Source organism: Octodon degus, unplaced genomic scaffold (genome assembly GCF_000260255.1).
Source record: "Octodon degus isolate 3935 unplaced genomic scaffold, OctDeg1.0 scaffold00081, whole genome shotgun sequence".
NCBI classification, from domain to species: domain Eukaryota; kingdom Metazoa; phylum Chordata; class Mammalia; order Rodentia; family Octodontidae; genus Octodon; species Octodon degus.
In genome coordinates this window covers 5,230,192-5,242,258 of record NW_004524657.1, presented here as the reverse complement: position 1 = coordinate 5,242,258, position 12,067 = coordinate 5,230,192, and positions in this window count along the sequence as shown.

Below are 12,067 nucleotides of genomic sequence, written 5' to 3'. Positions count from 1 at the left end.
ATCAACACAGGAAGAAGCCCTAGTTGCTGAGCAGCTCTCTGTATGGACTGAGACAAGTTGGACATTCTAGAGTCCTGTGGGCCAGTCTCCAAAATGGCTACATCATGGAGCAGCTTTCCCAAAGCTTTTATTTACGGATAGCTAAGGTGACAGGTCTTGACTGTTGTTTCTGTTTATGGCCTGTTCCTGCCCTCCAGGAGAGGAGGGAGGTATCTGCCCTTCCCATCTGTCTGTGGAGTTATTCTCATTCATATTCCAGTCCCACGACTGACCATCTGTCAGACAAAATACAGGTACCTTTCTTATGCTGGATATTTCCGTATTCTACTAATTATGCTGAATATTTTAGCCTGCGCCTTTCTCTCATATGGTTGATAGAGCTGGATTTACCCTGTTTTACTCGTGAGTATTTATAAAAACATTTCTGAATGTTTGATTTTTTCATAAAAAGCACCTATTACTTTTGTAACTGAAAAGAAGATAGGTTTTCCAAAGCACTTTGCCCTTTAGGGAACCTGTCATGTTAGTGGTTAGTGACATACCATATTGAACCTTTCTTATTGAGAAAGGGTAGTGGTTGTTTTTCTGGGAAGTAGGAATGTCTACATTATTATCATCAGAACTTTGACAGGGACAGTGCTTTAGGTAGCTCATCTGCCAAATTTGCAGGAATTCCTACATTACTACAGGATGCTTCCGAAGGCTGCTTGTCAACCTGAGCCCCACTAATTGAATACAAAGTTGGAGCTGGAGATTCCACCAGAACCACTGCCTGTGCATGCCCAGGCCTCTCCAGCTTTCTGCCATTGCTGATGATAGCAAAGGATAAGGGTGACACTGGAACAGCGCAAATGTGAACTCCTGTTTCTGTCCCTGCCAGAGGCTCCTCCTGTTATGCTATGAAGATTGTGTTCTTTATTACATGCAGCAGCCCTGGGGGCTAACTTCCACTATCCCCATTTTCCATATTGAGGAATTAAGGTGCAGAGAAGTTACATAGTTTCTCTAAAGGTCTGGAGCTAACTTGTATCAAAACTAGAATTTGAGTCCAGATTGAGTGCTATAAACCCTTGTTTTCATACCATGATGCCATGTCTCTGTCAAGAAATGATTCAAATGGGCAAAATTAATGTCCGTTATTCTCAAGTATGACATTTCAGGAAAACATTCACAACCATAATAAATTGGATGAAACTCAGCAAAGTCCTGTTTAGCCTTTTGTGATTGAGATTCAAGCTACCAACTAAAATGGAATTACAGTCATTTCTATTTTCCATTATTAGGATTCTGTTTCTCCAAACCAGAATCTTTTCCCCAGGTATATGTAGAAAGTACATTCCTGAACTCTTCCTTCCAGACTCCAGTCATCATGCTTCCTAGCAGATTCAGTGTTTTCTCATACCTGCACTCACTTTGGGAGATAGAGCCCATTGTAAGGTTCAGTGCAGAGACAGTGACAGTAACTTTAGCGATATCTGCCTCCTTAGAGAGGAAAACACATTCAGCAGCTTCCCACAATCGTGCAGATCCAATTCTTCAATTCCTCATTTTGATTCTTTGCTAGAAAATGTTTATTATATTAAAGGACATTATAGCTATAAGTGAACCAGAGCCAGGAAGAAGGAGCCATGGCACAGAGAGTCACCTGCAGCAGGTTAGGATGTGCTCATCTCTCTCCTCACTAAATTTGTGTGTTGAAACCCTAACTCCCAGAGTGATGGTATTAGGAGATGGGGCCTTTGGGAAGTGGGTGCGTCAGCAGGATAAAGTTCTCTTGAATGAAATTAATGCCTTTAGAAAAAAGGGCCTCTCAGACCACTCACCCCCTTTCTACCAGCTAAGGGTATAAGAAGACAGTTGTCTTTAGCCTGGGATAAAATTCTCACCAGAGCCAGTTCTTGCTGGTGCCCTAACCTCAAACTTCCAGCCTCCAAAACTATGAAAGTCGCTATTGTTCACAAGCTACCCAGTTTCTGTGTCTATTTATGTGGCAATCCAAACTAGGACATCAGTTGTGAGGCTCTAAATTACCACTAAAATGCTAAAACTGGTGATTATTGCCAATGATTTAAACCAGTAATCTGTTTTACTGCAGGGTTTGCTGTATGTTCCTGTAAACATTTAAAAAAATGTTGTACTCCCTGTGCCACCTGGACAGTAGTCTTTCCAAGCACTCCATATTAATGACAATGACTATTAATTATGGTAAGTCTGTGAACTGCTTGATAGTATACTGGCCATCCAGACATCTATCTGTAGTGCATCAAAGTGCTAAACACTGATGAATCTACTCTTCAGCATCAGTTTATTATTTATTTCATGAAATGGAAGGCCTCCTATATTCCTCCTTAGTGGCTAAAAAAGAAGCATATATTGTTGTTTTTGCTTGGAGAAAGAAGACGGGAACAGGCAAGATTCAGTTGTTTTGCCTCTGTGGCTATCATATGACAAGTCAGTGCATTTTGAACAAGTCAAATAAATTTTAGACTTTGGAACCACAAAATTTTGTGTAATGGATAAAAGGTTTTATTTTGTTTATGACTTTTGGAGTTTTATATGCTTCACGTATTTGTATGCCAAATTCTTTATGTTTGGGAAATTTTCTGCCATCACTTTGGTGAAGAGTTTTTTTGTTGTTGTTTGTTTGTTTTTTAATAATGGCATTTGTGCTAGTTCCAGCTTTTTTTATTGACTCCAGTCAATCTTATGTTCTTCTTTGTTTCATCTTGCAGCAGTTGGATTGAATATTTTTCATGATCCCTTACTATTTTAAAATCTTTCTTTTTCAGGTCACTAGCCCCCTTCCTGTCTTTTAGAGCTGATGTTCTATTCTTTCCATTCATTGTTTGTGTATACTTTAAATGGAGTTTTTAATCTCTTGAATTTCTGTTTTTAATGTTTCATGGATTCTGTTTCTTTCTAACATTCGGCATTAATGCTTTCCATCATTCTCCAAACTCTTTTTTTTAATGTGTGAATTCTAATGTCTTTTATTTTGATCATTTCTTTTTTTACCTAGGAGATTACTTTTTCTATCTTGTCATCCACTTATTTTTTCCACGTCGCTGCTATCATTTCCAAAAGTTCCAGTAGGTAGCTTCTGATTTCCTTTATCTCATTGATGTCTGGACTTGTCCTAGGTGGGGTAGAGTTGTGGAGTTGCATTTTGCTTCTGTGTCTTTTTCTTTTTCTTTCTTTCTTTCTTTTTTTTTTTTTTTTTTTGTATTTAGGATAGGCTGTACCAGGTGTATAGGGTCTCACTGCGTAGATTGAACTCATAGTGATCCTTCTGTTTACAGCCTCCCAAAGTGCTGGGATTATAGGCACACACCACCACACCCAGTCTCAATTGCCGCCTTAGTGTCCCTGAGGGCGGGGCAAGGATGGCAGGCCCCAGAATGGAACTCCTGGCCCCTGCATCTGCCTAAGCAGGCACTTCAATCTGCTGAGCTATTTGGCCAGCCCCTATTTTCTATTTTTCATTTTACTTTGTTTTCTGTATTCATGCTTGTACGTTTCTTATGGTAGATAGCTTTATCACTACTATTGAAGTTTCCCTATGAAATGTCTACTACTCAAAGATTCTTTTTTTAGGCTTAAGTAGTTTGCCATTTTTGTGGCAAGACTTATCCCAAGACCTATCTTCCCAATTTATTAAGGATGAGAAGTTGCTATCTATTATGTTCAGCACCCAGTTCTTTAGTACTGGACTATGGTGATGATTATGATCTGAAGCAATCATGGTTTTCCCTTTTCATAAAAGGGAGAAGAACTAATTACAACATGCATGACATCCTGGCCAATGTAATACAGTTAGTAATAACACTGGCATCAGGCATAGCTTAGGTACTGACAAGCTGGGGTAACTATAAACTTGATGCTTTTATGATAAGAGCGAGTCCTATAGTTATGTAACACAATCCAACATGTACAAGAAACTTATAGGCAATGTATTTTAAGTTAATAGAGTCATTTTAACCAGTGTGTGTGTGGAAGGGGGTGCATAAGAGACAAAACAGAGAGATGAATGAGGACAAATACAACAGAAGCAAGATGGGGGCAAAGGAAGATCACTCAAGTTTTGTGAAACCGAAAGAGCAAAGGAGAGAAACAATGAAAGAGAAAGCCAAAGAATATTTAAACAAGCCAGAAAGAGAAAAGACAATGTTCACTCACATGAAAATAACAGAAAATCAAGGCAAAGAGAAAGAGTTGAGGCAAGAGAAAAAGAAAACGACTAGAACAAAACAGAAAGGAGGGTAAGAAACCTCAGTAGTCCAAAAAGAAGAAAGAAAAAAAAAAAAAACACAACAACAAAGAAAAACAAACTGACAGAAAAAGGAAAAATAGTCAAAGAAAAAAGATAAATTACACTGGTATTCCACAGTTCTGTGATAGTGTCCAACTCAGAGCCCAGAAATGTGCCCTGTAGTTCCGCCAAGTTTGCAGTAGGATTTGGGGGTGATCTTGGCCTCTGCTTGTGGTGACATGTCTTAAGCTGACAGAACTCTAGATGTCTACTTCTCCTCAGTATGACTGTCTCTACTGCATTCTTCCAGTTGCTGTGGTACCCTCAGGAAGGGAAAGCCTAGGGTTGCTCCAAGGCCTGTGTACAACTGGCTCCTTCTGGACCTTGCACAGCTCCCTTCCAAACCACTGACTCATGTTACACATTGGCCGTTGGTTAGGCAGGGTTCCAGCATGCCTCTGAAGGCCAAAGTTGCTTGCCTACTTGTGTCACTGGGCCAAGGTTGCTCTTCTGGTCGCAGACCTAGGAAGATGCTTCCATTCCTGTATATTCAGGTAGGTGGGTACATGTTGGAGTCTAGGTTGCTCCAACTTCTACTGCTCAACAGAATTCCTCCCAGTCTGCTTCCCAACTGCAGGTAGTCTACTGTGACTGGATGGCTCTTCCCTCATTCCACTCTGGGACGTTGGCAGTGAAGAGACCTGAGACGCTTTTGCTACTGAAGTTCATACGGAGCCCTTTGAAATAAGATGGTGGCTCTGCCCTCTGCTCCTATTCCTGTGTCTGTGGGCCAGAGAAGAGTACCAGTTCTCCTCACTTACCAACTGCTGGCTCTTTGTGGCCCCTGAGAAACACAGTCTTCCTTTCTCACTGCTCTTTGCACTTTCCCTCACTGTTGTCAGGGCTGCTGGACCTGCCTGCCACAGGTATGCTTTCTTACTGTCCTTAAAATAAAACTCAGTTCAGGCACACCTGTAATTGCAGCACCACTTGGGAGGCTGAGGCTGGATGATCATCATGAGTTCAAGGCCAGTCTGGGATACATAATGAGCTCTTGTCTCAGGTAGATAGATAGATAGATAGATAGATAGATAGATAGATAGATAGATAGATAGAGCAAGCAAGCTCTATCTGAGAATGGTCCGTTGAGTAAAAATAGAGTCTGATGAAGTGCCTTGGGGACCTATAAATGTTATTTCAGACAGGATTCAATATAGTAAAGCCTTGGATGAATGCTGAGTAACTTTTTCTGGGATTGTTTTGCAAGACAAAAAGCATTCCTAATAAATTTTAACTCAGTGAGTGAGTTATGTCTTGCAATGAATATGTGAGTAGTGACTCTGAACATCACATGATCAAAGCTGAGCCAGTGATTCTCTACCCCACCCCCAGATGTGGGTGGTCATCTCCCAATGACAAGAAGTTAGCAGAAGAACAAGTTGACTTCAGATAATATTAGAGAGAAGTGCAAAATATGGGAAGTAGCACAAAACTGTGTTAAAAAGTACCACCTAAATAAAGCTGTAGCAGTATGATCAATATAATGACAATACAATGTCACTTTTTCATGAAATCCTCACAGAGAGGCAAAAGCAAATGTCATCACATATAGTTCCTTGTTAAAGTTGTACAATTTTAGAATTTGTTCCTCTTGAGCCAACAGATAGCAGTGCCTCCTAGATGTTATGGTTTGTATCTAGGTGCGCCCCAAAGCCTCATGTAGGCTTGCAGAGTTTGGGATTAATACATAATCCAGGGCTGGGATTATGGGTCTGAGTATTGCTGGGATTATGGTGTGAGTGCTACACCCAGCCTGAGGCACATAGCTTAAAGGCAGCATAAGGACAGGAGAGAGGCTTGCCTCTGCCACTCCTGCAGCTACTCCTCCCTTTTGGCCTTTGCTCTTTGCTGTTTTCCACCGCCATGAACTGCTGTCCTCTGCCTTGTGCCACTCTGCCTTGGAATCAGCTGAGTATGGACAGAAACCTCCACTAACTGTGAGCTAAATAAACCTTTCCTTCTTTAATTTTGGGTGTCAGGTATCTTGTCCCAGCAAGGAGAGAAAAGTAACTGAGACACTGAAAAATAAACTTGCCCTCTCTTGTCTCCTTCACATCTTCCACGAAATTTTTGAAAGCTAAGTACATGTTAATTTGTTTATTTTTATTTGCATTTGTCATATTATTTTGTGTTATAATATTATCATCATTTTATATTAATATTTTATGGTTCTGAAACAAATCACAGAGTTACCATTCTTATGTGGAAACTCACTTTCCTATACAAGTGCCTTGGATTACAAGCATGTTTCTGGAACAAATTATGCTCGCATACCAAGATTTTACTATAGTTACTTTTGTTACTGAGTGGATTTCCCCATATTATTTTCTGTTGGGAGATACTAATCTGAATTCCAAGAACAAAGGATTCCTAGCCAAATAAGATTGAAGTCTAATTGTGGTTCCCCACGGGCCATACATAATATATATTAACTTATTAATGGGGCTGATGAGAACAGCGGTAATGAAAGGTGTTTAACTTGATTTAATGGTTGGGCAAATCTAAACAAGCTTGATTTTGCATGGGCAACCCTTTTCACCAGGATTCTGTTATAGTATATTCATGTTTCTATGGAATCCAGTTAAAACAAAGCAACAATAAAAAAGGAAAAAAAAAAAAAAAAAGGCTGGCTAGATGGCTCAGCAGATAAAAGTGCCTGCTTAGGCAGACACAGGGCCTGGGGGTTCAATCCCCAGCCTGCAGCCTTCTGTGCTGGTCCCACCCCTGGGGCATGCTGAGACGGCCATTGACTGTACATGGTGGTGTGCTCCTGTAATCCTAGCACTTGGGAGGCTGAAAAACAGGAAGGATCACTATGAATCTGATCTGTGTAGTGAGAACCTGTAGACCTTGTACTAAATACATTAAAAAAGAAAGGAAGGAAGGAAGGAAGGAAGGAAGGAAGGAAGGAAGGAAGGAAGGAAGGGAAAGAAAGAGAAAGAAGAAAGAAAGAAAGAAAGAAAGAAAGAAAGAAAGAAAGAAAGAAAGAAAGAAAGAAAGAAAGAAAGAAAGAGAAAATTGCTGTAGATTTGGTTCTCTATATAAGAATCAAGGTTTGAGATCCTTTCAAGAAATCAGTCATAAATATTAAAGATTTGAGGTCAATGTCAGGTCATTAGAATTATATTTTGAAGAAAAACTGGCAAACTTACAATGACAGATTAAAATAAAATCACTTTATTCTTTGAAACATATTTCAGCATTCTCTATATTTTATTATAGAAGTGCTTAATATAATGAGTCATTTTTGAACCTGTTTTAGATAAGAAATCTTAAAATCAATTCTTGTCCTAATTCAAGTTAAGATCTGAAATGAAATTTTTCTATCTTTTTGCCTCCCCAGGACCTAGGCCTCTTGTACCTTAGGAATTAAATTAGAGATTTTGTTCTGTTGTGCTTTTTTAGTTTGGACACAAATATTCAGACCGTAGCAGACATATACACCAATACTGGTTATCAGGATATTGTTACTGTTAGACATAAACAAAATGTGGTAGAAACGGGCGGAAATAGCTCCCTAGGGGATCCAGCTCTTTCTTCCTGTGGGTTATTGTTTTGGGTACAGCAGGACACCATAAGCAGTGAGAACAAATGGGTGTGGTTTATTAGAACAGAAAGAGCCCTTACTAGAGAAAGGGGATATGAGGGTACTGAGGAAGTATCTGAATTTAGAAGCTTATATACTACTCTAAGAGGACAGACAAAAGGGACAAAGGACATGCAAAAATGCAGGCTTGTCACTGCGTGTTAGTTTTTTGTCTCAGCAGACTTCATTAGTTTTTTGTTGTTGTTGTTGTTGTTTTCTGCAACTCCAATATCCCTTGCCTTCAGTTCACCCTTACACTTTGTCTCTTTATCCCATAAAGAGATCACCCACTTATCCCACCCACGGTGACCCTAACTGCTGCTAGGTGTGTGGAGACATCTGGCACCTGCAGCTCTAGCTCCTTGTTGCTGAGAAGGGACACTGAGAGGGCAGCAGTCAAGGCCTGCCACTGTGGGGTCTGTTTTAGGGTCCTTAGTAGAAGTCAGGAGGACTGCCTGTTGGAGAATTTGTTTGTATTACCATCTATTTTTTTGTTTTGTTTTGTTTTTTAAAATTTGGGGGTTTTTAATTAATTTTATTGAGAAATAAATAGCAATGAGACAGTTTCAAAACCGATTAGTAGGACAGTTGTAATAATTAATACATTGCATATTGTTATCTTCATAGTGGTTATTCATAGTACAAGATGCAGACATGATATCCTGTCCAAACACCATTAGTACAAATCTTTCTTCTCGTTGAATTAGGAGAAAGAAGCTGTATATCTATCCTACCTGTTTTGTATATACAGATACAACATGGTCCTTCATTTGTATCCCCTTTTTTGTTTAGTTTTGTCAGAGATGGGTATTTCATTGCCATTGAAATATTGTAGATGTGTGAATTCAGCAAAACAATCCAATATAGTCCAGTAGTCCATAATAGTAGTGAGTTATCCATAGGACTGGCAATGTCAGAAGTTGTTGACTTGAGCCGTTTACAGCTCAGTATATTAATATGGCTTTACTTTTTATGCCTTGTTTTTATACTCTTCTGCTGGATGGTTAAGACCAAGATAAAGCAAGACCTATATAACAAGAAATGTGACTTTTGTATCTGCCAAGGTCAGTCAAATCCCCTCAGGATTTACCCTGGAACCCTGTACTGCAGTCTGTACATCCTTTGTCAGTGTCAGCCATGTGCATGAGTCACGGCCATTATTTCACCAATTTGCTCTCTGTGAAAGCCTGACAGAATATTTTCTCTCCATGTGACTCTCCTTAGACACACTTTACATCATCAATCACTTTCCTCTGTGGCCCCATAATCTTGATCAGAAAATTTGGGACATCACCGAGTTACAGGATGTTATAGTATAGGTTCTCTATGTCCTGAGTCCTCACTGACCTTGAAAGGCTAGGACCAAAATGTATTACCATCTATAGCTTTAAAGCTCTATATCTACAGGTTTTACATCTCCAATTTGACTGACCACAGATTGAAAATATCTGAAAAATAACTGTCTCCATAGTTTGCAAACTTGTTATTGTCATTGTTACCTAAACAATATAGTGAACAATGTTTTATATAGCATATATATTGCTTTAGGTATTACAAATAATGTACTGCTGACTTACAGCATATGGGTGTATAGGTTATGCATAAATACTGTGTCATTTTTGGTAAGGGACTGAGTTCCTACATATTTTAGTATCTGCAGGGGTCCTGGAACCCATCACTCTGAGATATCAAGGGAGCATTGCAGTTAAAGTTGTCAGGCATCATACGGTCATGACATAGGAGGGTTTAGATATCAACTGAGTGAGTCTGATTTTAGTTTTATTATACATGCTGTCTTTTTCAGTATTTTAGACTAATTGACATCAAAACACAAGTGTTTTTCAGGAATAGACATAACCTCCCTCTTTTTGACATTCTGGAGGTTTAGTTCCTTCTGGTTTTATAGGGTCATTACTGCTATTGAATCTGTTTGAAGGGCTATCAGGATATTTGCCATTTGTTATAAATTCTCAGTAAGATCAAGAGAGAAATAGGTGAGCACAGTTAGCAGGCTGTTAACCCTATACTGATGTGCATTGGCATTCCCAGTTTTATCAGTAAGGAAATAAATCAGATTGTCCCTTTTTTGTTTTTGTGGGTTTATCGCCATGATCAGACCCAGGACCTGTTAGGAGTCATTAAGAAGGTCTACTGGGGTGGAGGTGGTAATAGCTACTATAAAGTACGTGTATCTGTCTAGTTGGTAGGCAGACAAGAATATATTGAGTGCCACAGAAAAAGATGGCTTTAGTTTTTATGGATGGTATATTGAAAGATTGAGTGAAAACAGGTGGTAAAAGGACAGGAAGAGAGGTACAAAGCAGCTTAGAGACTTAGACACCTAGGGGTAATTAACATATTGAGTGTGTTCCTTACTTGGAGGAGTTGAGCCAACCCTGTCCCTGTAAGGTCCTAACTGGGAAACAGTAGCTATTTTGATTGGGTGTCTGTTACACTCACAGAGAAGAGAGTTAGATTTTTTTTCCTTCTAGATATAACCAATGGTCTTGTCCTATATGTATGAGCTGGACAAAAGTAGTTTTTTGTTTATCCCAACATCTGGGATTTGAAAGCTAAGTCAATGTTTTGTTATTTTGTAGTGGGACTAACTTATTTGTGTAATTGAATGTAGAACTTTGTAGCTGCTACTGTGGCTTTACTCTCTTATTAAACCATAATAGCAACAAACTATAGGTATACCTGGAGACTATTAGTAGGGGCAGTACAGTATATAGTTGGAGCTCCCATTGTATATTTAGTCTAAACTTTCTCTTTCTTTCGTTCGTTCGTTCGTTCATTCTTTCTTTCTCTTTCTTCTTTCTTTTCTTTCTTTCTTTCTTTCTTTCTTTCTTTCTTTCTTTCTTTCTTTCTTTCTTTCTTTCAGAAAAGGCTTACTGTGTAGTCCAGGCTGGCCTTAAGCTGTGTCACTGTAACCCAGGCTGGCTTTAACTCACAAAAATCCTCCTGCCTCAGCCTCCTGAGTGCAGGGCTTATAGGAATGCATCTGGTGTATTAATTCTTATGTACCTTGTTGGTTATAATTCTTTGGTGATGTTAAGACAAGTTAAAGTGAAACTTGTGCTAATCAAAATTAACCTTCTGCTAGTAGTAAGGTCATTTAAGGCTCTGCAAGGTTACTTTTTGGACCACGTGCAGAGCCTTTTAGCTCCTCTATTAGTGTTATTTGTCAGCATGAGTCATGGTCTTGCTTGATCATGTAGCTTTTCATGTAATCACAGGATGTTTTCTTCTTGGTTGATCTCCTTTTATCATGGTGTACATGGTTGACTCTGTCCGCTGGTGTCTAATAGTCACCTGGTCAGGAGATTGGGTAACTCCCCAGAGTTGTAGACTCTTATAGAAGGTTTCTTGGTCTCCTGGATCCTCATTGACCTTAGAGAAGCAGGTCCATAATATTTTTTAGCCCAGTTATCAATTTTAGTGTTGATCCCTATCTAAGACTCAAGTTTAACTATTATATTATGTAGGTATTATGCATTTTGAAATATAAAGTGTGAACAGAAGTTATTCTTTAACCGTGATTATCTTAAAATTCAAATCTTTATAGAGTATCATTTGATAAGTCATAGAATTATATAGGGGAAATTTTATAAAATTGATTTAAAATTTAATTTTATTTAAAATTTTATAAAACTTATGGGGTAAATCAGGAGCAAACAACATTTTAGCACAATGATAATGTTGGCATTATTAGGTTTGAAACATTGGGACTTTTAATCACTAAAATTTTATATAAATTTTTATTTTAGTATTGAACACATGTCACAGAAAAGAGCTGTATATTGTTAGATGTGATATTTGTTGACTATCTCTCATTATAAAGCCAAGTATGAGGACTTGTTTCTCACCCTTTTGATGTATATGTGGAGAAAAATCAACTTTTTAAAAATTTTTAATAGATTGCAAATTGAAAATGAATTGTTTACAAATATAACTGAATATAACAATAAAAACTGTCCAAAATAAAAGTGAAGAAAGAATTTACACATCAGTCATAATAGTTCACTGTGTCAAAACCAAGAAACTTATATTCATATAATTAGGATTCTCAAAGTAGAAAGGAGTAGGCAATAACTATTTAAAAATTTAAAATTTCTGAATTTATTCAGAAATTTATTTTTCAACTTATAATACCACATTTCCAAGAAAAA